Source organism: Mastomys coucha, unplaced genomic scaffold (genome assembly GCF_008632895.1).
Source record: "Mastomys coucha isolate ucsf_1 unplaced genomic scaffold, UCSF_Mcou_1 pScaffold17, whole genome shotgun sequence".
Lineage (NCBI taxonomy): Eukaryota > Metazoa > Chordata > Mammalia > Rodentia > Muridae > Mastomys > Mastomys coucha.
Window position 1 is genome coordinate 7,749,636 of NW_022196899.1, and position 24,087 is coordinate 7,773,722.

The 24,087-nt window shown below is 36.8% G+C and overlaps 1 long non-coding RNA gene across 1 annotated transcript in view; it reads right to left on the reverse strand.

Moving 5' to 3' along the window:
* Positions 1 to 3,057: 3,057 nt before the first annotated feature.
* The window catches only part of LOC116094728, a 54,155-nt gene continuing 33,125 nt past the window's right edge, over positions 3,058 to 24,087 (reverse strand). Inside the window, exons 2-3 of the long non-coding RNA XR_004120278.1 lie at positions 14,632 to 14,728; positions 3,058 to 3,200 (exon numbers count right to left, since the gene is read on the reverse strand). This is a non-coding gene — a long non-coding RNA (uncharacterized LOC116094728). The remainder of the gene's footprint in view (positions 3,201 to 14,631; positions 14,729 to 24,087) is intronic.

Genomic DNA, 24,087 nt, shown 5'->3' on the forward strand with positions numbered 1-24,087 from the left:
CCTTGAGAGGTTTTTGCATTTTGCATTCTCTTTCATTGCTGTGCCAATGTTTTCTATGGTATCTTCTGCCCCTGAGATTCTCTCTTCTATCTCTTGTGTTCTGTTGGTGATGTTTGAATCTGACTCCTGATCTCTTTCCTAGGTTTTCTATCTTTAATCTTCAGAGTTGTCTCCCTTTGTGATTTCTTTGTTGTTTCTATTTCCATTTTTAGATCTTGGATTGTTTTGTTTATTTCTTTAACCTGTTTGTGCTTTCCTTTTATTCTTTTTTTTTAAAGATTTATTTATTATTGTACATACACTGTAGCTGTCTTCATATACCCCAGAAGAGGGTGTCAGATCTCATTATGGATGATTGTGAGCTACCATGTGGTTGCTGGGGTTTGAACTCAGGACTCTTGGAAGAGCAGTCAGTGCTCTTAACTGCTGAGCCATCTCACCAGCCCTTTCCTGTTACTCTTTAAGGCATTTTTGTGTTTTCTCTTTAAGGGCTTTTAGCTGTTTTCCTGTGTTCTCCTGTATTTCTTTAGGGGATTTATTTGTGTCCTTCTTAAAGTCTTCCATCATAGTCATGAGACATGACTTTAGACCTGAATCTTGCTTTTCCAGTGTGATAGTGTATCCAGGACTTGCTATGGTGGGGGAACTGGATTCTGATGATGCCAAATAGCCTTGTTTTCTTTTGCTTCTGTTCTCATGCTTGCAGGCTATCTGATTGTCTCTAGTGCTCTCTGCCCTCCCTATATCTTACTGGAGCCTGTCCTTCTTGTAATTTTTGTTGAGTCAGAACTCCTCAGAGTACAGGTTTCTCTGTGATCCTGCGATTCCGGGATCCTAGGGTCCTGAGATTCTCGGTCTATCAGAGTTCACAAGCTACCTCTCAGATCCTGAGATCCTTGTATGACCGAGCTGCTGGGATCCTGGTATCCAGGTATCCTCAGATCCTGATTGTGCTAAAGCACCTGGGAATGGAGCCTCCTCTTGGAGCTGTGGAACTGGCTGCGGAGTTAGTGCCCAAGGTAGACCAGTGCAGCTCCGAAGGAACCCACGCCACTGGTCAGGCAGAGTTCCTACATCCCTGGATCCCGCTGGTCCCAGTTGGTCCCGGTGGTGTTGGAACAGATGTTATGTTCTCCTCCACACCTGATCCTGGGCATGCTAGAGCGCTTGGGAGTGGAACATCTTCCAGGGGCTGTGGGACTCATTACCGAGTTCATGCCCAAGATAGACCAACATGGACCAGAGGATAATACTTTCTAATTTTATCCATTTGCCTGCAAAACTCAGGATATCCTCATTCTTAATACCTGAGTAGTATTCCACTATGTAAATGAACCACATTTTCTGCATCCATTCTTCTTTCATGGAAAACTATGTTGTTTCCAGCTTCTGGCTATCACAAGGCCACTATGAACATAGTGGAACACGTGGCCCTGTGGTATGGTGGGACATCTTTGGTATATATTCCCAAGAGTAGTATTTCTGGGTCTTCAGGTAGATCTATTTCCAATTTTCTGAAGAACCTGTAGATTGATTTCCAGAGTAGTTGTATCTGTTTGCAATCCCACCAGCAATGGAGGAGTATCCCTCTTTCTCCACATGCTCACTAACATGTGTTTTCACCAAGACATTGATTTTAGCCATTCTGATTGGTGTAAGATGGAATCTCAGGGTCGTTTTGATTTGCATTTCTTTGATCACTAAGGACTTTGAACATTTCTTCATATGTTTCTCAGCCATCTGAGATTCCTCTGTTATGGATTCTCAGTTTTGTGTTATACCATATTTTTTTTTTTGATTGGGTTTGGTTTTTTGATGGTTAGCTTCTTGAGTTCTTTATGTATTTTGGATATTAGCCCTTTGTCAGATGTGGGTTTAGTGAAGATTTTTTTCCCAATATCTAGGTTGCTGATTTTCAGATGTGTTAGTTTATACAGGGCTTGCTGTGTTGGGAGAACTGGGTTCTGATGAAGCCCACATATATTGGCTTCTGTTGCTTATGATCTTGTGCTTGCCTCTCACCATCTTGATATCCCTAGTATTTGTTGGTCTGGGTGATTCTGTCTGGAGGCCACCTCTTTTGTTCCTGGGTTGCATCAGGTCTCCTGGTAGAGCCTGTGGCCTTGGCTGTAGCAGACCACGTCTAGGGTCTTCCAACTCTGGGCTCCTCAGAGATGCAGAGAAGCTGGTTGTCCTGGCTACAGTAGATCTGGGAGTCCTTCAAAGTTTTGGTTCGTCAGAGGAGTAGTCAAGCTGTTGTTCTGTATGAAGGTGTCCTCCAGGGGAGCCTACAGACTTTGGTTTCTGTTTCCCTGTGTGCAGCAGGACTCCAGGGATGCTTTTAGCCTGTTGTGTCAGTTGCTCTTCATGCTACAGATCCTCTGGGAGGTCTTCAGATTGTGCTGTCTGTTGCCCTGTATGCAGAAGAGCTCCTGGGATGCCTTCAAGTTGTGGTGTCTTCAGGGGAGCAGACAGGCTGGTGATCAATTGCTCAGTTACCCTGTGTGCACCAGATCTGCTGGGATGCCTCAGGCTGTGGTATGAGTTTACCAACTGCTCTAAGTCTTCTGGGAGGGGTCAGGATATGGTGTCTTCAGGGGAGCCAACCAGCCAGCAGTCTACCCTAGCAGAAAGGATCAGGCAGAGGGGAGGAATATTAGGCGAGTGGGGCTTTTTTGGGGGTGTATGTGCAATGGGTCCCAAGTCTACTGGGCTCTTAGTGGCAGCTCTGGGACTTCAAGGGGAGGGAACTTCTTACCAACTGCTCTGAGTACAGCATATCCTCTGGGATGACTCAGGATATGGTGTCTTCAGAGGAGCAGAGCAGCCATCAATCTGTCCCAGTAGAAGGGACTGGGCAGAAGGTTTTGTTTCTTTGATCTTTTATTGGTTCTTTCTCTGCAATAAGTGTACATTTCTTTATGGCTCCTGAGGAGTTTATGTAACACCAATGTATAAAGTGGAATACAGGATTATATTTTCCTGCAAAATCCAAGGTGGCATGGCAGTTCCTTAAGGGAACCCTATTTTATGTAGAAAATAAATGAAACACACAAATACTTAAGTTATATTAATTCAGCAGACCAGTTAGTAGATGAAACAAAAATAGAATCTGAGCCAGTTTGTATTAAGAGTGTTATTTCTAAGAGCTTGAACTTCTTCCATACTTTGTTGATTTGTAAGTATTGAGCTTCAGTTATCTGAAAAATAAAAGGAAGATTTTCCAGGTTTATTGAGGTTCCTTGCTCTCTAAAATGTAATTACAATAAAAAAGAATTCTAAAATGAATGTAACTTTTAGATTTTAATTTCAATTTTAAATTTTGATAATTTTGCATACAAGTATACCCTATTTGCATTATTTCTATATACTATTCTGTCACCCCTTCTCAAATTTACAACTTCTGCTCCTATGTGTATTATAATTAAATATATTTATATACATATATAGATAATATACTGAGACTGATTATTATTACATATCACATATCATCTAGGGATAAATGTTCACAAACACATTGCGAGTAGTAAACTAATAATGGATCCTGGAGAGTGGTTTATGTTAATGAATAGATCTTATGCTGGTCTTTGCTGGTAATCATGTTGTGGGAACTTCATGGAGCAGTAACCTCATTTCTAATTTTATTTTTCATTTTTCTATACACAGACTAAATGAACTGATCAAGAAAGTAAGTCTATCTATTTGCTGTAAACAAGAAACATATTTACATTTTTTCTATTAGGAATTCATTTACTTTATTTCCCTTTTTATTGAAAATACATCCTTTTCCTACAAAAGATAACTTGATTAAACATTTCCTCCTAGTCCTTTCACTTCCCACCTACCTCTCCTTCCATCTGGATCCACTACTTCTCTGTCATTCATTATAAAACTACAGACTTCTAAGAGCCAACAAGAATGCAACATAATAAAATAGAGTAAGATAAGACAAAAATCATTACATCAAATGTGGACAAGCCAAACTAATAGAAGGAATAGTGCCCAAACAGAGACCCATTTGTTTACACACTAAGAAGTCCTATAAAAATACGAAACTGACTATATCTCAGACTTGATAAAGTTATGTATAGGCTCTGCTTACTGCTTCCGTCTCTGAATTCATGTGAACTTTGCTCCTTAGATTTAGATAGCCTTTTTCTCCTGTATTCTCCATCCTCTGTAGCTCTCACACTGTTTTTGATTTCTTTTCTTGTGGGGTTAACTGAGCTCTGAGGGCAGAAAATTGATTAAGCAATCCCACTTACAGCTTTGTGTTTCAAGGTCTCTTTCTGTATGTGCAATGTCTGGTTTTGGGTCTCTTTATTTGTCGCCCTCTGCTCCAGGAGGAAACATCTCTTATATTGTCTGAATAAGGCCCTATCTATGAGTATATATACTCCTAATTGTAGTATATTTGACTAGCAGTATTTAGCTTTACCCTAGGTCTATGAGTTATCTAATTTCTTACTTTTTGTAATCCAATAATGTTAAATATGGGATCCTTCTCATGGAATGGGTCTATGTCAAATTGAGCACTGGTTGGTTACTCCCATAAGCTTTTGCCACCATTGGCCTAGAATATTTTGAGTCAGGTTTTGAGACTTGGATAGTTTTAGATTTATCTTTTGGTAGCCTTAAGTGTACCTTTCTGTATTGAAGAAGATTCTATGTAGGCACTATCTCACCTCTTCATGTTCAGTAAGTTGTTTAGGTGTTGTCTTTGACAATGAGACATTGTTATCAGTTTGTGGAAAGCAATCTATTGTCTTGGCAATAGTTGGGTTTGGGGGAGATTTTTATGTGATCCCTTTGGCTATCAACTCAAACCAATGTAAATCAGCCCAGTACTAGAAGCTTTATTTAGTGACAAGGGATGGAAAGTTTTGATTGCATATCCTTCATTATATGGAGACTTCATGAAGATCATCTTCATATATTTTAGTGAGTTTCCACAGTACTAGCTTTCCAAGCAGTCCCAGAAATGTCCCTCAGTTCTACCTGTTTCTTCTCACATTCCTTCCCTCAATGATACCTCCCTTCTTACTGTTGCTTCTCTTGTACTAATTCCCAGTACCCCAAGTTTTATCCATGAGATTTAATCTATTTTAACCTCCCCTGGAGAATTGTATGTCTTCCCTAGTCCCTTCCTCTATACCTAAACACTCAGGTCTAAAAATTTCCTTAATGGTTAGTATCTACATATAAGAAAATACATAATTAGAAAGAGGGATTATCTTTCTGGGTCTCTGTTATCTTACTCAGAATGATATTTGCCTGTAAATTTCAAGACATCAGTTTTTTAACACCTGAGTTAACATTATACTCCACCTATATGTATGCCATGTTTTCTTTAACAATCCTTTAGTTGAGGGACATCTAAGTTGTTTTCAGTTTCTGGCTATTATCAATAGAGGAGCAGTGAGCATGGTAGAACAAGTGACCTCAGTGGTAGGATGAAATATCATTTAGTTATATTCTGAAGGGATGTATAGCTGGATCTTGAGGCAGATTGATTTTCTTCTTTCTGAGGAATGACCGGAATGATTTTCATATTGGATGTACAAGTTTTCACTCCCACAAGCAATGGAGGAATGTTCTTTTTGCATCACATGCTCGCCAGCTTGAGCTGTCAGTTATGTTACTGATCTTAATGATGATGACAGGTTTGAGAAGGAATTTCAAAGTAATTTTGATTTTCATTTCCCTGATGGCTAAGGATGTTGAACTTTCCCTTAACTGTTTCTCAGTCAATCAAATTTGATCTATGGAAAAATTTCTATTTATATCTGCATATTTTCTAATTGGACTATCTGTGTTTTTTTTATAATTAGATGTTTTCTTTATTTATAATATCTCCTTTCCCAGGTTCCCCTCCAAAAGAAAAAATAAAATGAAATAAAACAAAAACAAAAACTAAAACTAAAACAATCCCCGTTTTTTTAAATATCTAGTTTCTCAAGTTCTTTATATATATATTGGATATTTGTCCTTTATTGAGTATATTCTTTATAAAATTATTTGCCAATTTTGTATGCTACTTTGTCTCAATAATAGTGTCCTTTGCCTTACCAAAAGCTTTTCAGTTTCGTGAAGTCCCATTTATTAATTGTGGATGTTAGTTCCTTCCTGTGCTAACAAAACTCTGTTCTGTGCCAGTGAGTTCAATACTATGCCTCATTTTCACTTCTACCAATTTCAGTGGGCTTATGTTGAAGTCTTTGATCAATTGGGTGTTGAGTATAGTATGGCATGATAAGTATGGCTCTATCTACATGATATCCAGTTTGCCCAGCACCTTTTGTTGAAGATGTTATTTTTCCCCCCCTGTGTATAAATGGTTTCTTTATCAACACTTAGGTGTCCATAGCTCTGTGGATTCACATTTGGATCTTCAATTTGACTCCATTGAGCAACATGTCTGTTTTCATGACAATATATGTTGTTTTTATTAGAACATTTCTTTGTTTGTTTGTTTTATTGTTCAGGATTGTTTTAGATATCCTGGGTTACTTGTTTTTCCATATGAAGCCGAGAACTGTCCTTTCAAGCTCTGTGAAAAATGGTGTTGGAATGTTATATGGGATTGCATTGCATTGAATTTATAGATTGATTTTGGTAGAGTGGCGATTTTTACTATGATAATCCTACTGATACATGAGCATGAGAGATCTTTCAATTGACAAAATTGATTTTCTTCAATTTATTCCATCAAAGACTTGATTTTGGTTTTTATTGTATATGAATTTCCTTTGTTTGGTAAGAGTACACCAAAGTACTTCATATTATTTGAAGCTAGGATAAAAGATGCTGTTTCCTTAAATTATTTCTCAGATCATTTGCTATTTGTATGTAGGAGGGCTACTGATTTTTTTTATTTAATTTTGTAATATCAGTTTGCTGTTTTTAAAATCTTTCTCAACTGTATGAACTCCCTAGTGAAAGTTTTAGGGTCATTTATGTATACTATCATATACAAATAATGATACTTTGACTTTTTTCTTAACAAATTGGATTCCCTAGTCTCCTTCAGATATCTTATTATTATAGATAGTTAAGTCTTAAAGTTCTATATTGAATACGTATGACTAGAGTGGACAGTTTTGACATTATCCTGATTTTAGTATAATTGCTTTCAGTTTCTTTCCATTTAATTTGATATTTGCTATGAGCTTGCTATAAACTTCTTTTATTAAGCCTAATGGTATTCCTTGTATCTATTTTTTCATAAGTGACTCTGGATTTTATCAAAGGATGTTTCTCCATCTAATGAGCTCATTATCTGATTTTTGTATTTCAGATAGTTTATATGGTGAATTTAATGGTTTATGTATGTTAAGCCCTCCTTGCGTCTCTGGGACACAGCTTATTATAGTGCATGATCTTAATTAATTTGTTCTTGAGTTCAGTTTGCAATATTTTACTGAGTATTTGTGCATCTATGTTCATAAGTAAAATTAGCCTAATACTTTTTATTGTTGAGTTTTTATGTGTTTTGATATAAAGGTCAAGTGGTCTCATAAAAAGATTGGGCAATGCTTTTATTTTCCTGTTTCTGTTTTGGTGAATAATTTGAGGAGTACTAGCATTAACATTTCTTTGAAATCTGGAATGAGTCTACACTAAATCCATGTGACCTTGGGCTCCTTTTGGTTGGGATATTTTAGTGACTATTTTTACTTCTCTAAGTTGGTTTAAGTTGTTTATTTCATCTTGATTTAAGTGTGGTAAGTGCTTCATATTCAGTAAACTATCCATTTCTTGTAGATTTTCTAATTTGGTGGAATAAAGGTTTTTGTAAAAGTATGTTGATATGATTCTTGAGAGTCCCTTGGTTTACCTTGTTATGTCTCAACTTTTGCCTCCAATTGTATTAATTTTGATACTCTTCTCTCTGCCTTTAAGTTAGGTTGGATAAGCATTGTCTATCTTGCTGATTTTGTAAACACACCAACACTTTGTTTCTTTGATTCTTTGTTTGTTTGTTTGATTCTTTGTATTGTTTTCTTTGTTGGTATTTTTTTCTGCCCTGAATTGTATTATTTCTTGCTGTCTTGTCTCTGTTCTAGACTTGTCATGTATTCTATTATGTTGTTATTATTAGATCTCTTGCACAGTTTTTTAAAATTGTATGTAGTTAGTGCTATGAATGTGCCTTTTTTAACCATCTTCATTGTTTTTCATTAGAGTGGGTATGCTGTATACTCATTTTCACTCAAGATAGTTTTTAATTTCCTTCTCTATTTCATATATATGTGAGTACACTGTCACTGTCTTCAGACTCACCAGAAGAGGGCATCAGATCCTATTAAAGATGGTTGTGAGCCACCATGTGGTTGCTGGGAATTGAACTCAGAACTTCTGGAAGAACAGTCAGGACTCTTAAGCATTAAGCCATCTTTCCATCTCTATCTTCTTTACTTCTTCTCTCTGGACACATTTTTCATTCAGAAGACTTTTTCAGTTGCCCTGAATTTATAAGCTTTCTGTTGTTTCTATTCTTGTTGATGATATCCAGCTTTACTCTTTGGGGTTCTGATAAGATGTAGGCAGTTATATCAATATTTTTGAATCTATTGAGACTTGTTTTGTGTCCAATTATGTAGTTAATTTTGAAGAAAATTTTAGGAGTTGCTGAGAAAAATATATACTTTTTTGTTTGGATGAATTTTTTTTTAAGTATCTCTCAGGTCTCTTTGTTTTATAACATATATTAGCTCCATGATTTATCTATTTATTTTTATTTTGGATGACTTGTCTGTTAATGAGAGTGGTGTATTGAAGTCTCTTACTATTAGTGTTTGATTGTCAGAATATGAATTAAACTGTAGTCGTGTTCCTTTTGCAAATTTGTGTGGTTTATGTTTGGGGAATAGATGTAAAGAATTAAAAGGTCATCTTGGTGAATTATTTCTTTTGAGGTGTCCTTTCCTAACTTTTTTGATTAGTTTTGGTTTGAAGTCTATCTTGTTACATTAAAATTTTTCCACAAACTTGCTTCTTAAATCCATTTTCATAGAATATTCTTTTTCACCCTTTTATGCTGAAGTAATATCTTTGTTGCTGAGTTATGTTTCTTGAATATGGAAGAAGGATGGATCTCGTTTTCCTATTCATTTTGTCAGTCTGTGCATCTTTTTTGGGGATTTGAGACCATTGATGTTGAGAGATAATGATCATTGATTACTGATTCCTATTTTGTTGCTGTTTGATGGTCATGATGGTGGTGATTGTAGTCATGGTGATACTGTGGGTGTTCATGTATATTTCCTTTCTTTTGAGTTGCTGTTCTGTGATTATTTATTTCTTGTATTTTGATGGTTGTAGTTAACTTCCGTAGGTTGGAATTTTCCTTCTAGCACCTTCTGTAGGGTGGTGTTTATAAACAAAATTTCCTTAAATTTAGTTTTATCAAGTCATACCTTATTTTCTCCATCTATGTTGATTGAATGTATAGAAATCTGAGTTAGCATTTCTGGTCTTCTAGAATTTTTCTGTACCTCTTTTTGAGGCCCTTCTGGTTTTTTTTTTTTTTAAGTATTCATTGAGAAGTCAGTTTTAGTTCTAATAGGTTTGCCTTTATATCTCACATGGTGTTTCTCCCTTCAATCTCTTAATATTCTTTCTGTATTCTGTACATTTAATGATGTTATTATAGGCATGTTCTTCTTTGTGATAGGACATATTTCTTCTATGATATTATATGATATTATATTAAAATGAGAATATTTTCTGGATTTTTGACCTAGGTTTCTTCTTCAGCTGTTTCTTTTATTTTTAGATTTGGCCTTCTCATAGTGTCTCAGATTTCTTGCATATTCTGTCAGGGTTTTGTTTAGATTTTACATTTTCTTTGACTGATATATGAATTTCTTCTATTGGGTTTTCAAGGACCGAGTCTCTTTCTTCTATCTCTTGCATTCGGTTTGTTAAGCATGCCTCTGTAGTAGTTCTTGTTCAAATTTTTAAATATTTCATTTGTAAAAATCCCCTCAGTTTAGAACTTCTTTATTGAATCTATTTATATTTTCAGGTCTTCTTATTTGTCCAATTTTTTCTTTTTATTGTTTGTGTTTCCTGTATTTCTTTTAAGGGATTTATTGACTGTTTCCTTAACAATCTCTAGCATATTCATAAAGGCTGTTTTAAGTTTATTTGTTTTTTTTTTATTATTTTTATTATGCTTCAGGTATACTGAAGCCTGTTGTGTTAGGGCTTTTGTGCCCTAGCAGAGACATTTTGTTCTCACTCTTATTTACTGTGTTTCTATGCTCAAGTCTAGATATCTGGGGTTGGAAAGATTAGTCTAGATGCTGACATCTATTTTTGTCTTTGTTAGGTAGTTGTTTTGTTTTGTTTTGTTTTGGTGTTTGTTTCCTTTCTGGAATTTAGAAAAGTATGGTGGCTATGTTGCTTGGTAGTAAGTTTTTATGGCAAATTGTCACTCAAATGAAAACTTACACAAAATATTTTTGAAAGTTCAGTCGCATACTGACCCTGTACAATGTATTAAACTTATGATAATTCTTTCAAATTATGAACAGAAATACAGTACAGTTTTAAGGTAAGACTGATAAACTGTTTCAAATAAAGAAAAGATGATAATTCCTTTAGTGCTGTCTATATAGTTTGAAGGAACACTAACAGAAGGTCATTTCTGTTTGTCTTCTTCAAGGGAAAAGGTTCAAATTGAAGAAAGCCATGAATGAAAATAATATTAATGCTTTTTTTGTGCCTACTGTGTGTGTATATATGTATGTATGTGTTTTGAGTATATGTATGTGCTTGCATGTGTGGTGTGTTTGTGTGTGTGCATGCATGTATGTTTGTGGTGAGAGAGTGTGTGTGTGGATGTGTGTGTGCGTTCTGTGTGTATATGCATGTATATGTATGTGATGTGTGATTGTATGTGCTTGTGTGTGTTGTGGGAGGGTGATATGTGGATTTATGTGTGTGCACATGTGATGTGGCACATGTTTATATTTGCATATGTATAGTGTGAGTGTGTGTGTGGTGTAAATGTGTTCATGTGTGTTGTGGTGTTTGTGTGTGATATGTGGTTTTATGTGTGTGTGTGCATGTGTTTGTATATTTGTGTATGTATGGTGTAAGTGTGTGTGTAGTGTGTGTTTATGCGTATGTATGTGTGTCTGAGTATGTGTTTATGTTGTTCCATACAGCAACAACATCTGAGCTTTCACAAGACAAAAAGTGGGATGAATAAATTCTCTGTATCTAGGGCAGAAACAATGAGCCCTAGATTTACTTTGCTCCTCTGAAGCCTATTGAATTCTAGTCACTACTTAGTGAAACTTAATCTGCAAGGGGATTTAAATCTTGCTGAGTTGTTGGAAATGAAGAGTTTCCAGACAGTGTGAGAGGACAGCGGAGCAGGAAACAGCTGCCCACATGTGCACCTGGCATTGTGCACGCTAAGGTGAAGAAATTTGCTGGTTTTTAAAAATGAACAACGAGCCGATCATGGCAAGAAAGTTAGAAAGAGTGTATGGGAGGATTTGCAGAGAATGCTCTGTTAAATAGACTGCCTAGTGAGATAAGCTAACCAACTTTGGCTTTTGCTTTTGCAGTATATAATAAATGTACTGAGTTTCTTAGTTTCTGTTTGTCTATCTCCATCAGTCCACACAGCCCTCGATAGCCCAGATACTTCATACATATGGCTTCTGTTTCTCCATTTCCGATCAATCTAGTCAAGTCAACCCTCAGTGCCTTGCAGGTCACAGAACACAGACATACACAATCACATGAACATACACACACACATACACACACACATTCTCTCTCTCATTTCGGCATAAGTGATAACAACATATAATTTAACTGAAACATATTTCAGTGGCCAGATATAAGATATTTCTAACAAGAAAAAAATTACACTATACAAAACAGTAACTCAAAGTATGAGTGTTCATGAGATATACTCATATAAATAACTAGGTGAAGGCATAAGTCAGAGAGAATAATATAATATGCATTGATCAAAATTCACCAAGCAGAATAATCAAATATATGTACATATATACATATACATATATACATACACATATAAATATATACACATATATATTCTGAAGGAAGAGGAGGATTGCTTTTAAGTTTCACATGTGTTCTGTTCATAGTAAAAATCTCTCAAACTATATCATGAATACGTGAGCACTGTATTTCTCCATAAATAAAGTTTATTGAAGGCTTATCCAGAGCTAGACTTATTTCTGAGTCGTTTATTTGAATAACCTCATATTCAATAGCCATTTCACCTAGTTATCATTACGTTTAAGTTGTAATCAAAAGCCATTGGTCCCCTCTGCCCATTCTTCGATGTCTGATTGATCCTTAGCTTCCTGGAAATCACTGAATATATAAAACCTCCGTTTGGTTTTATATTCACTCCTTTTCAAGGAAACATTATTAATTGAGGATATTTTTTTTTATTGACAATCAACTTAATTTTTCATTCAATAAGCATCTGTTGTGATATAGGCCAGGAATTCTTTATATTTGTTTAATGTACATTTCATATCTCCATATAGATTTTAAAAGACAGTGGGATGAAGAAATAAAAAGGTTTCCTTATACATTGGTTTGTTTTGTTTGTCTTTGTTATGCTGTGAGAAAAAAAAAACACTATAGCTCATCTCCTGAGGGGTTGTGTGCTTCATTTGAATTAATAACTTTTTGAATACGTGAAACTACATAAGTTGAATTTTATTAGAGACTGACAGCCTCTGTACTTAAGAAGAATCTTATTTAATATTAATACTCAATCTGTTGTTGTCTTGATGATCCTAGAATGTAGATTTTTACTCATAGTTGGAGAATTTATTTTTCTTTCAAGGAAAAGTAAATAAAATAAGATCTACTTAGCAGTGCTCTTTTTTACTTGCCTTTAGAGAAGCATGGAATAAACTAGTTCCAAGTTCACCAAACTTCCATTTGCCTCATTTGTTACAACCTCCCTTTGATGTCTTTCCTACAAAGGCGTACATCATATTCCTTCTTTAAGGTCCTTGTGGAATGTTCTTAAAGCATTCTGAATATTTCAAAAAGATTAACTGACTACGGATTGCCTTGGCTTGTTCTCCGTATTTTTTACTATAATTGCTTGCTTTGAAAGTGTATTTGTAGATTAAATTATTGACATTTTAATTTCAGAATGGTGAAAATTGACTTAATAAAACATATGTCAATAAAAAATAGATGTTAGCATTACTGGTATTCCAATGTTTCCCAATAAATCAATATGCCCCACTAGACACTGGGGACAATTTATGAGGGGAGAGGAGGTAATGAATGAGGCTTGGTTTTTCAGGCTCAGCAGGACTCAGTATTTTACTGCAAGCAACTACAAATAGTTTTCTAAATCCATCATGGAATTTAAAAAATTAAATTAAGAAAGTAAAATTAATATCCAATTTCAAGGCAATATAAATTTCTAGCTGTTTAGATAAATATGGTTAGTCATTCACAGGAAGTAGAAGATCAAGATGCCTTCAGAATAAGCTGAGTGGTAGCTACATTTCTCTAAATGTTTAATCAAGAGAAAAACAGGTGAGAGTGAAGCCTCTCTTCCATCCCCCTGACTGCTTAGGCTCCTCTTGTGAAAGGCGTTTTTCCACCTTAAATCAGAACATATGATAATCCATGAAAAATAATTGCATGAAAATCACACTGTAAACATGTGTCAGAAATTTTTCAGAAAGACAAATAAAAATCAAATATGTTGAAACTAAAATAGTATGCTGTCCATCAGCAAGCAAGCACTGAGGTGCATTTCATGCATTCAGCCTAGCGTTAAATGTATAGAGTACTAAAGATAATGTGAGATATACCATTCTCAGGAAATCAATCTACACCCATTATTAAAAATCATGGCTGGCCTCAAGGGTGTTATATACTGCTTCATTGTTGTACTCTGCTTTAATTTCATTAAATGTGATTCAATTTCAAAAATATTTGTTTAATGATTCATCCTTTAAGTAGAATTGAAGCTCATTGTTTTAATTGATAGTTTATATAAAACTAATATCTTTTTCCCTTAAAAGTATACAATTGGTACTAATTTTTATTGAAATTTTAATTTCACTGGAATGTTTCTAATACTATTACATATTCTGTTGCAATGGTATGAAATGACTCTAAGAAGGCAAGGTTGTGTCTGCTATATAAACAGACTTTAGTACTGTTGATTTTTTTTCCCACTGTAAAATCAGTAAATATCAAAAGCCAAGCCTTAGTTGCTATACAAATAGTATTTCTTCAATATATTGAGAATATAAACTTTTACCTTATATAAGTGGTATTTTCATTTTTGCATACTAGGCATTTATTATAGCATAGTATATTTGAAACGATGTATACCATTTAAATATGCCTTTAGGAGCTAATTTCAAAAACCAAAATCAATTTAAGAAGCAGAATTTAGCCAGAATGGTGGCAATAAGCATTTAATCCCAGTACCCAGGAGGCAAAGCCAGGTGGTTATCTGAGTTCCAGAACAGTCTGGTCTACAGAGATACAGGGAAACTCTGTCTTGAAAAAAAATAAAGAAAAGGAAAGAAGGAAATAAAGAAAGAAAATTTAATTGTGAATTCTGTGGCCTTAAGAATTAATTACCATGGAGTCATATGGGGCATCCCCAGCTGTCCTGAGCCAACTGCTTTCCTCATGGACCTCCATTATCCTGCCAGCTCTCTACCCACCTTCATCAGACCTGTGGACAAGGAAGCACACACATTAATTTCCCTTCCTGCACCCATTTTTCCTACCCACCGAGTCCTCTGGGGTACCCACCGATAACCTGAGCTACCTGTTATCCTTGCCAGACCTCAATTTTCCCAGCACCTCTCATCTACCTTCATCAGACCTGTTGATCCAGAACCATACAGCCCAAGGATACCTACCCATCAGAGGCCAGCCACACCAGGATCATTGGGGTTAGGCCCTCACCCAATACAACAGGAACATCCAGGTACTAAAGTTACCAAGATGGCTGAAGGTCCTCAAAAGAGTACATTCAACAAAAACAACAACAAAAAAATTGGCAATATTACCCCTTCAAAGCACAGCTACCCTATTAGATAGCCTGAATGGCCCAGCACAAATAAAGCCCAAGGAAGTGATGCTAAATCCAATTTTATAAAAATGATAGAGGCCTTTAAAGAGGAAATGAATAATCCATTAAAGAAGTAAAGGAAAATACATTCAAACAGACAGAGGTCTTTAAAGGGGAAACAAATAAATATCTTAAGAAATATAGGAAATCAAAAATAGATAAAGGAAATAAATAAAACTGTTCAAGACCTGGAAATAGAAAGGATAAGGTAAACACAAACTAAGGGAATCCTGGATATGGGAAGCCTAGGGAAGAGAACAGGAAAGACAGATGTATGCATCACCAATAAACGGAAAAGGGAATCTCTGGTATAGAAGTCACAATAGAAGAAATTGATATATTCAAAGAAAGTATTAAAACTAAAAAAATTCCTTAAATAAAATATCCAGGAAATCTGGGGCACTGTGGAAGAAAACCTAGCCTAAAAATAATAGGAATAAAAGATGATGAAAGGTCCCAGCAGTAAGGACCAGAAAATATTTTCAACAAAATTATAAGAGAAAACTTTCCCAGTGTAAAAAAGGGATGCCTATGACCATATAAGAAACTTGTAGAACACCAACTAGACTGGACTAGAAAGGAAAATTCTCCTGTCATATAAAAATCATAATACAAAATCTACAGAACAAAGAAATAATATTAAAAGCAGCAAAGTAAAAAGGCCAGGTAACATACTAACTAGAATTATGCCTGACTTCTTATCAGAGACTTGATAAGAAGTCTTGAAGGGTCTGGACAGATATTTTTCAACCTCTAAAACAAAATCATAGATTTTTTAGACTACTAGACTACTACAAGCTAGACTACTATAACCAGCAAAACTCTTAACCACCATAGATGGAGAAAGTAAAATATTTCAAGACAAATTCAAATTTAAACAATGTCTATCCATAAATCCAGCCCTACAGACAACATTAGAGGGGAAACCTCAACCCAAGGAGAGCACATACAAGAAAACACAGGAAATAAGTAATTCCATACACCAACAAAATCAAGGGAATCAAATGTCATGCATACACAAACACACACACACACACACACACACACACACACACACACACACACACACACATACAATCACCCACCCCACACAAGACACAAACACCGCTAATATTAAAATAAAAAGAATCAATCACTGGTCATTAATATCTCTCAACAAGAATGGACTCAATTCTCCAATAAAAAGACAGAAGCTAACAGAATGCATTTGAAAATAGGATCCATTATTCTGCTGCATACAAGAAAAATACTTCAGCAATAAAAGATAAATGTAGGCTTAGATTTTTCAAAAGCTTCTTTATTGAGTGTTCTTAAAAATGTCAACCTCCCTTCTAGCCTATCTATCAGAGCTGGGTGAAAGGATGGTTAATAGGAAAAGTGAGTTGGAGACCTGTTCAAAAATAGTACCTCTATTGTAAAGATATCAGCAGTCCAGTTTAATAGCAAATACCCAACATGTGTCAGAAGGATCCAGCAGAAACAGCAAGACTCCAGTGAATTGGCATAATTTATCAGAAGCTTCCAGAAGCTGTCTGAATAACAACAGTAGTTCCTTGACATGTTTTTCTCTACAAAGTAAAGAGCAGCGAAGACCAGTGAAGAAGCAAGACCATCATAGACCTGTAATGAAGTGAAGCATCGTACTGTGTAGCAATACAAGATCGATCTCCCTGTTTGTGGGGTTCCATTTATATTCTTTCTAACCATCATGTGCCCTTACAAGTGGCTGTTTTCATCAAAACATCACAGGATCTCTCAAAATACTGTTTCCAGAAAAACAGCATATGACCCAAATGAATTGTTAAAGAAACCAGAAATTTCTACCTCAGATAGACATTACTTCAAAGTAAAAGGCTTAAAGTTTATCAAGCAAACAGACCAAAGAAACAAGCCAAAGTAGCCATTCTAATGTCTAATAAAATAGACTTTAACAAAAATTACTCAAAAGTGACAGAAAAGGAAACTTCATACTCATCAAAGGAAAAAAAAATTACCAAGATACCTTAATTCTGAATTATTAATTAATTCTATGCCCCAAATACAAGGGCAATCACATTTGTAAAGAAATGTCACTAAAGCTTGAATTAGGGAAACAATTAAAATAGCCATGAATAATAATATAAAATATCTAGGTGTAACTCTAACCAAACCAGGGAAAAACCTATATGACAAGAACTTTATGTCACTGAAGAAAGAAATTTAGGAAAGTATCAAAAAGTATCCCCTGCTCACGGATCAGTTGGATTGCTATAGTGAAAATGGCTATCTTACAAAAAGCTATTTACCAATCAATGCCATTCCCACCAAAATTCTAACACTTTTTTTTTTTTTTTTTTTACAAACCTTGACAGAGCAAATCTCAACTTCATATGGAAAAAAAGAAAAAAGCCAAGATCGCTAAAACAATACCGAACAATAAAAGAACTGGAGGCATCATCATCTTAGACCTCAAGCTGTACTATAGAACAATAGTAATAAAAACTGCATGATACTGGTGATCTCCCCACAAATGATCCTGCCCCCCCATTTCCCTTCTTATCTCCTCAGGATTCCAGCTTAAACAGAAGACCAGCTGAAACACCTAGCCACGTGGGACTAAGCAACTACTAGATGCTTGGAATTCCCAATCACAGCTACACATTGTCGGGGTATTTGGATTACAAACTGTAAGTCATTACAATAATTTTCCATAATATATACAGACATTCCATAACTTCTGTGCTTCTAGAGAACCCTGAGTTCCTCAGTGATTTCATCAGAAAATAGTTCTACCTCCACACAACTCCTGGGTATATACCAAAAGGATGCCCCACTACGCCCCAGGAACATGTGCTCAACTATGTTTATAGCATCTTTATTCATAATACCCAGAAACTGGAAGCAACTTAGATATCCCTCAAATGAAGAATGGATAAAAGAAAATGTGGTACATCTAAACAATGCAATAATATTTAGCTATTAAAAAACAAAGGTATTGTTAATTTGGAGAATGAATGAAACTTTAGTGTAACACCTCGAGTGAGGCAACCAAGGTTCAAAAAGGCATGAATTGCATGTACTTACTTATATGTAAATATTAGCCATAAAGTATGAGACACCCATACTATACTCTACACAACCAGAGACGCTACACAAGAAGGAAGGCCTAATTTAGAACTCTTGAATCTCACTTAAAAGCAGCAATAAAATAGCTGTAGGAAGCAGATGAAGGAAGGCAAGTCTATGGGAGAGGAGATAAGAAGGGAAAGGGTGTGGGGGGGGCGGGGTCAGGATCACTTGTAGGGAGAGACAGGGAAAATGGCCATATGGCAATGAGAATGAATGGAATCTGCAGCTGGGGAGAGGGATGTCTCCGGTAGGGGTCAGTGATCTGAGATAGCAGAGGCTTCAATGAATAAATGGGTAACCTTAGATGAGAGTCACAACAGTTTGGATATGGAACCTGAAGCAGTCACGATACGGTAGTGACATGATGTAGTCAGGATGAAACCCCAGTGGAGTGGTAGGGACACAAACCTACCCACAAAGCTTTTGACCCAAAATTTTTCCTGCCTACAAGAAATGCAGGGGTGGGGGATGGAGCAGACTGAAAGAATAGCCAATCAATAACCAGCCCAACCAGAGACCAATCCCATGGGCAAACACCAATCCGTGACGCAATTTTTATGATACTCTGTTATGCTTGTAGACAGGAGCCTAGCATGGATAGCCAAATATTGGATAGAACTTGGGAGCTTGTATGGAAGAGTTGGAGAAAGAATTCAGGGCTAAAAAGGGGATAGGAACTCCATGAAAAGACTCACAGAGTTAATTAACCTTGAGGCTTGGGGGCTATCAGAGTAAAAACCACCAATCAAAAAGCATACATGAGATGGACCTAGACACATGGCACATAGGTAGCAGATATGCAGCATGGTCTTCATGTATATTCAGAACAAGGGAGCAGGGCTATTCCTAAAGTTATTATTGCCTGTCTATGGAATCTATTCCTCTGACTCAGCTGTCTTCTCTAGCCTCAGCCAGAAAAGTGCCTAGCCCTGCAGAGATTTGATGTGGCAATATGGGTGGATATGGGGAAGGGGGACTACAACTTCTCAGAGGAGAAGGGGAGGGGGAAATGGGAGAAGGGACTGTGGATGGGTGAACTGGTAGGGACAGTGATCAGGATTTAAAGTGAACAATTAAAAAAGAATTAATTATTTAAAGAAAAACATGCTCATTTGAAATGTATAATCTGTTAATCACATATATACAGTCCCCTGTTCTGATGACAAATTAGTATGAGCAGTAACTATCCAAACCAGAAAAGATATCAACTGTTGACTGTTATTTAAAGCAAAGAATAGATCAAATATGTAAACACTTGGAGAAAATTATGGGAGAGATGAAATTCCCGGCATATATGAAGAGAATTTTAGATGAAAGAGAGACTTTACCTGAGAAAAGGAAAAAGTAATCTATCAGAAAAAAAATTCTATTTCGAAAATAAATAAAAATTAAGCCGAAAGCAAACAGTCTGACAATGCAGCTTCTATGGTTAATATTGCTTGTAGGTATGTTCTAAACAGAATTTTGCATTTATGTGTATACTGGTTTTATATTTAATGCAACATTCTAATGAATAGCCATATTATGTGATACTCAAGGGTTGGCCTACACTGAAAGAGTGATGTACAAATAGGTTGTATGCCTAAGGAATTTGGCATACTCCAAGTATTCTTCCTATGAGACATAGCTAAATATATATTTCATTAGGCCAGAAACAAGTATTTTTGGTGGATACATGCATTGTTCAATTTCAGTGTTAGAAAAAAATTAAGAGGTATTACATACTAAGTATTAGTCTGTAAAGCTAGTGGTTATAATAACAGTACTCTTTATTTTCTTAGGAAACATTTAAAACAATTTAATATAGTTGTAGCATTGTTGAATGCCTTACATTAACATTCTAAAGAATTAATATAATATTATAAACAGGAGATAAGGCACTGAAACTTTTAAAATCGTGCAGTTTTTCAATTCTTATGAATTGAATCACATGGTTAACTAAAATCTGGCATTGTACATGGCAGTAAACTCTTAGCCCAACTGATCTTTGTCAGTAACATACTAACAAAAAATATATGCAGCTGCTTCAGAGTAGCTGTCCAGGAGGCAGAGATGAACTGAATACCTGAAAGGGAGGCTGGAAATGAAAAGGATTGGGTAGGTAAGAGAGGGATAAAGCCAAGACAAAGGTTTCTGATCAAGGCTCCAAGTTTACTATTTACTACTGTATTTATATTGGGAGAGCCCACAGATCTATCCTTTGTTTCAGCTCGAATATGTTGCAAAGCAAGCTCAGCAAGCAGGCAGTCTGCTCCTCTAGGAAACTGCAGGTGCAGCAAGGTCGGTTGGCTGAAGACTAACTGTGGCAAACACTTAAGGTTTAGTTAGCCTGCTCAAGGCTGTGGGAAGGGCACACTTCAGTTTGTCCACAGCCCTTAACTATCATTGTCTTCTGTTCTAGTGGTGGGGATGATTTTTGTCAGCTGTAGATAGTTCAATTATATAAACTGTGGAGAGGATATAAATAAGAGAGCCTCAAGAGGGCCTGTAGCAGCTGCTGCTCCTCCTGCTCCGAGTTGCTGTTGTTTCAGTTTGAGGACAAGAAGTTGGAGATATCCTGACAGTGAAGATTGGTCTGGATCCAAGAAGCACAACTTCCCTAATCAGCAGGATGTGGTCTATAGAGGTCTATACACTCTTTCCCTTCTAAGTTTCTTTTTCTCTTACTTAGTTTTGGGGCATTTGAAAGGATTAGGGTGGAATAAGAAAGAGTAGAAAGGGAATTAGAGATATAAGAACACAATAAATGAGCTTTAAAAAATTAGGTATAGATCTATAAAAAAACCAAGCTATACCAATCCTAGGCATATACCCAAAGTATACTCCACTATACCACAAGAACAACTGCTCAAGTATGTTCATAGCAGTCTCATTTATAATATCCAGAATCTAAAATCAACACAGATGCTTCTAATGTGAAGAATGGATAAAGAAAATGTGGTTCATTTTCACAATGGCATACTACTCAGCCATTAAAAACAAGGTCATTGTGAAATTTAAATGGATGGAACTAGAAAATGTCATCTTGAATGAGATAATCCAGACCCAAAAGGGCATGTATGGAATATACTCACTTAAAAGAGTATATTACCTATAAAGTACAGGATTACTGTGCTACAATCCTCAGACCCAAAGAAGGTAAGTAACAAAAATGCCTAAGGGGGGATGCTTTAACCTCACGTAGAAGAGACAAGAAAATAGTCATCAGAGGTGAATGGAGGGAAGTAACTGAGTGGGAGCAGAGGAGGGGAGGACAACAATCAGGAGATTGAATGTAGGGGGAGCCACCAGGGAAAGAGACTCAAGATTGAACATAAACTAAAGGGGAGGGAGTATCTCTAGGAAGGGCCAGAGAGCTGGGAAGAGGGTGGCTCCAGGGAGTCTAAGAGGATCACTCTACTGATATGAGACTCACTGATATGAGACTCCTATCAGTGAGGGATATGGAAATTGAAATGGCCATCTCTGGTATATAGGCAGGACTCCCAATGGAGGGAATAAAGATACCAATCTAAACACATATCCCTCTACCCAAAATATGTCCTGTATATACTGTGGACAAAGATGAAGCAGAGACTGAGAGAGTGGCCAACCAATGATTGGCTCAACCTGAAACCCATCCCATGTGTAGGTACCAATGCCTGACAATGAAAGACCCCCAGAACAGAGGAGACCCTCACTCCAGCCTCAGGATGATGCGACCACCCAATAACTCACGAGAGACGGATCTTGCTGCAATCACATGAGGTTTATTTGGGATAAGCCAGATCTGGGGTCGAACATATAGCCTTGCAGGCCAGAGGGGTTAGACCCCCAACACAAGAAGTGAGGGGTATTTAAAGGGAAAAACCATAAACTAAAGGGAGGGTGGGGGGTTACCAAGGAAACAGCATGAAAACAATAGAAAATTCTAAAGGAACCCACTCCCTAGTTGAGTCAGGTCACAAGGAAGTCATCCTGCACACTCATTGTCTAGAGGAATGTGGTTTGGTCAATTATATCTTCTTAATGGCTGGCCGTTATCCTGTTCCTTATTCTGGGCCCTAGCTGGAGGGGGTCTCTGTGACCAACAAGTTCCTGGAACTGACCAGTTCACATTCCTAGCTCGTTACAGAGAATTCCTATGCCTTCTTTAAGTAAAGGTTATACATTAATGCATTTCCATTAACATGCTTTTTCCAAATTTCTAAATTCAGTTTTTCAACACTATTAATGATATTTTGTTATGCTTTAAGACAGGAGCCTAGCATAACACTTCTCTGAGAGGCTCCAGCCAGAGGTCAATGGAAACAAATTTTCAGTGACCCACAGGCAAACTCTAGACAGAGCTTGAAAAGTCTTCTGGAAGAGTTGGGAGAAGGATTAAGGAACCCAGAGGGGATAGGGACTCCACAAAAAGGCCAACAAAGTCAACTAAGCAGGACTCTTGGGGGCTCCCAGAGATTGAACTATGTACCAAAAAGCATAGAGGAGCTGGACCTAGGCCCCTTTGCATATACATAATAGATGTGCAGGTTGATCTTCGTGTGGGTCCCCAACAACTAAAGCAGGGGCTTACTGTGACTGTGACTCTGTTGCCTGCCTATATATCCGGTTCCCCTAACTAGGCTGTCTCATTTGGCCTCAATGGGAGGGGATGTATCTTTTCCTACAGTGGCTTGAGGTGCCAGGGTGGGTTGGTACACAGCAAGGTCCTCCCTCTTCTCAGTGGTGAAGGGGAAGGGCAAATGGTAGGGAGTAGCCCAGTGTGTAGGTAGACTGGGAGGATGGAGATGGGGGCTGTAAAGTGAGTCAATAAATTCATCAAGGTGGGTTCTGGGGACCAAACCTGTGTCCCCTGTAATATCAACATCTATCCTGCCAGAACCTTACAAACACAGAGGCAGATGTTATTAGCCAATCATTGGACTGAGCATGTAGTCCCTAATAGAGGAGTTAGAGAAGGGACTGAAGGAGTTGAAGGGGTTTGCAACTCCATGGGAAGAACAACAATATCAACCAACCAGACCCCTCCGAACTCCCAGGGACTAAGTCGTCAACAAAAGAGTACACATGGCTCCAGCTGCATAGGTATCAGAGAATGGCCTTGTCATGCACCAATGGAAGGAGAGGTCCTTGATCCTATGAAGGCTCAATAGATGCCCCAATGTAGGGGAAACGAGGTCGGGGAGGTAGGAGTGCGTGGGTAGGTGGAGGAACACCTTCATAGGAGAGGGGGGAGGGAGAAAGTGATAGAGTGTTTCTGTGAGGGAGGGAAACCAGGAAAGGGGATAACATTTGAAATATAAATAAAGAAAATATTTTTTAAAAAGTTATTCAAATTTAAGTGTCTGTAAAAGAAAAAATTTTGATTTAAATAAACTAAATATTTTACTTAATATAAGGAAATATTTTAAAATTTGTCAACGATAATTTACTCCAAAGGAAGCTTCGAGTACCAGGACTGCAATATATCCAGTTGAGTCTGGCCCAAAGGGTCCCATGTAAATCCTCAAGCAACTGAGGTTGTTGACAAAACAATTGACAAGCTGATATTAAGGACCCATTGTTGAAGACAACAATCACAAATCTCATTGAACATGAAGAGGCAGAACTGGTGCCTACATAGAACCTTCACCCCTATGTTGTAGTATTTTCGGTACAGGAAGGTACTTTACAGGCTACCAAATGAGAAACATAAATGTCAAACGAGCCATAAAACCTTTGGTTTGAAATCTATCCTGATTGTAAAATATGTTGGGCAATGGTGGCACAAAGGTTATGGGAGGAAAAAAAATTTTTTTCCTGGTATGTAAATTCTTTTTGAGGTTAGAGATCTCCTTTTACAGAATTTAGTATATAACATTCAA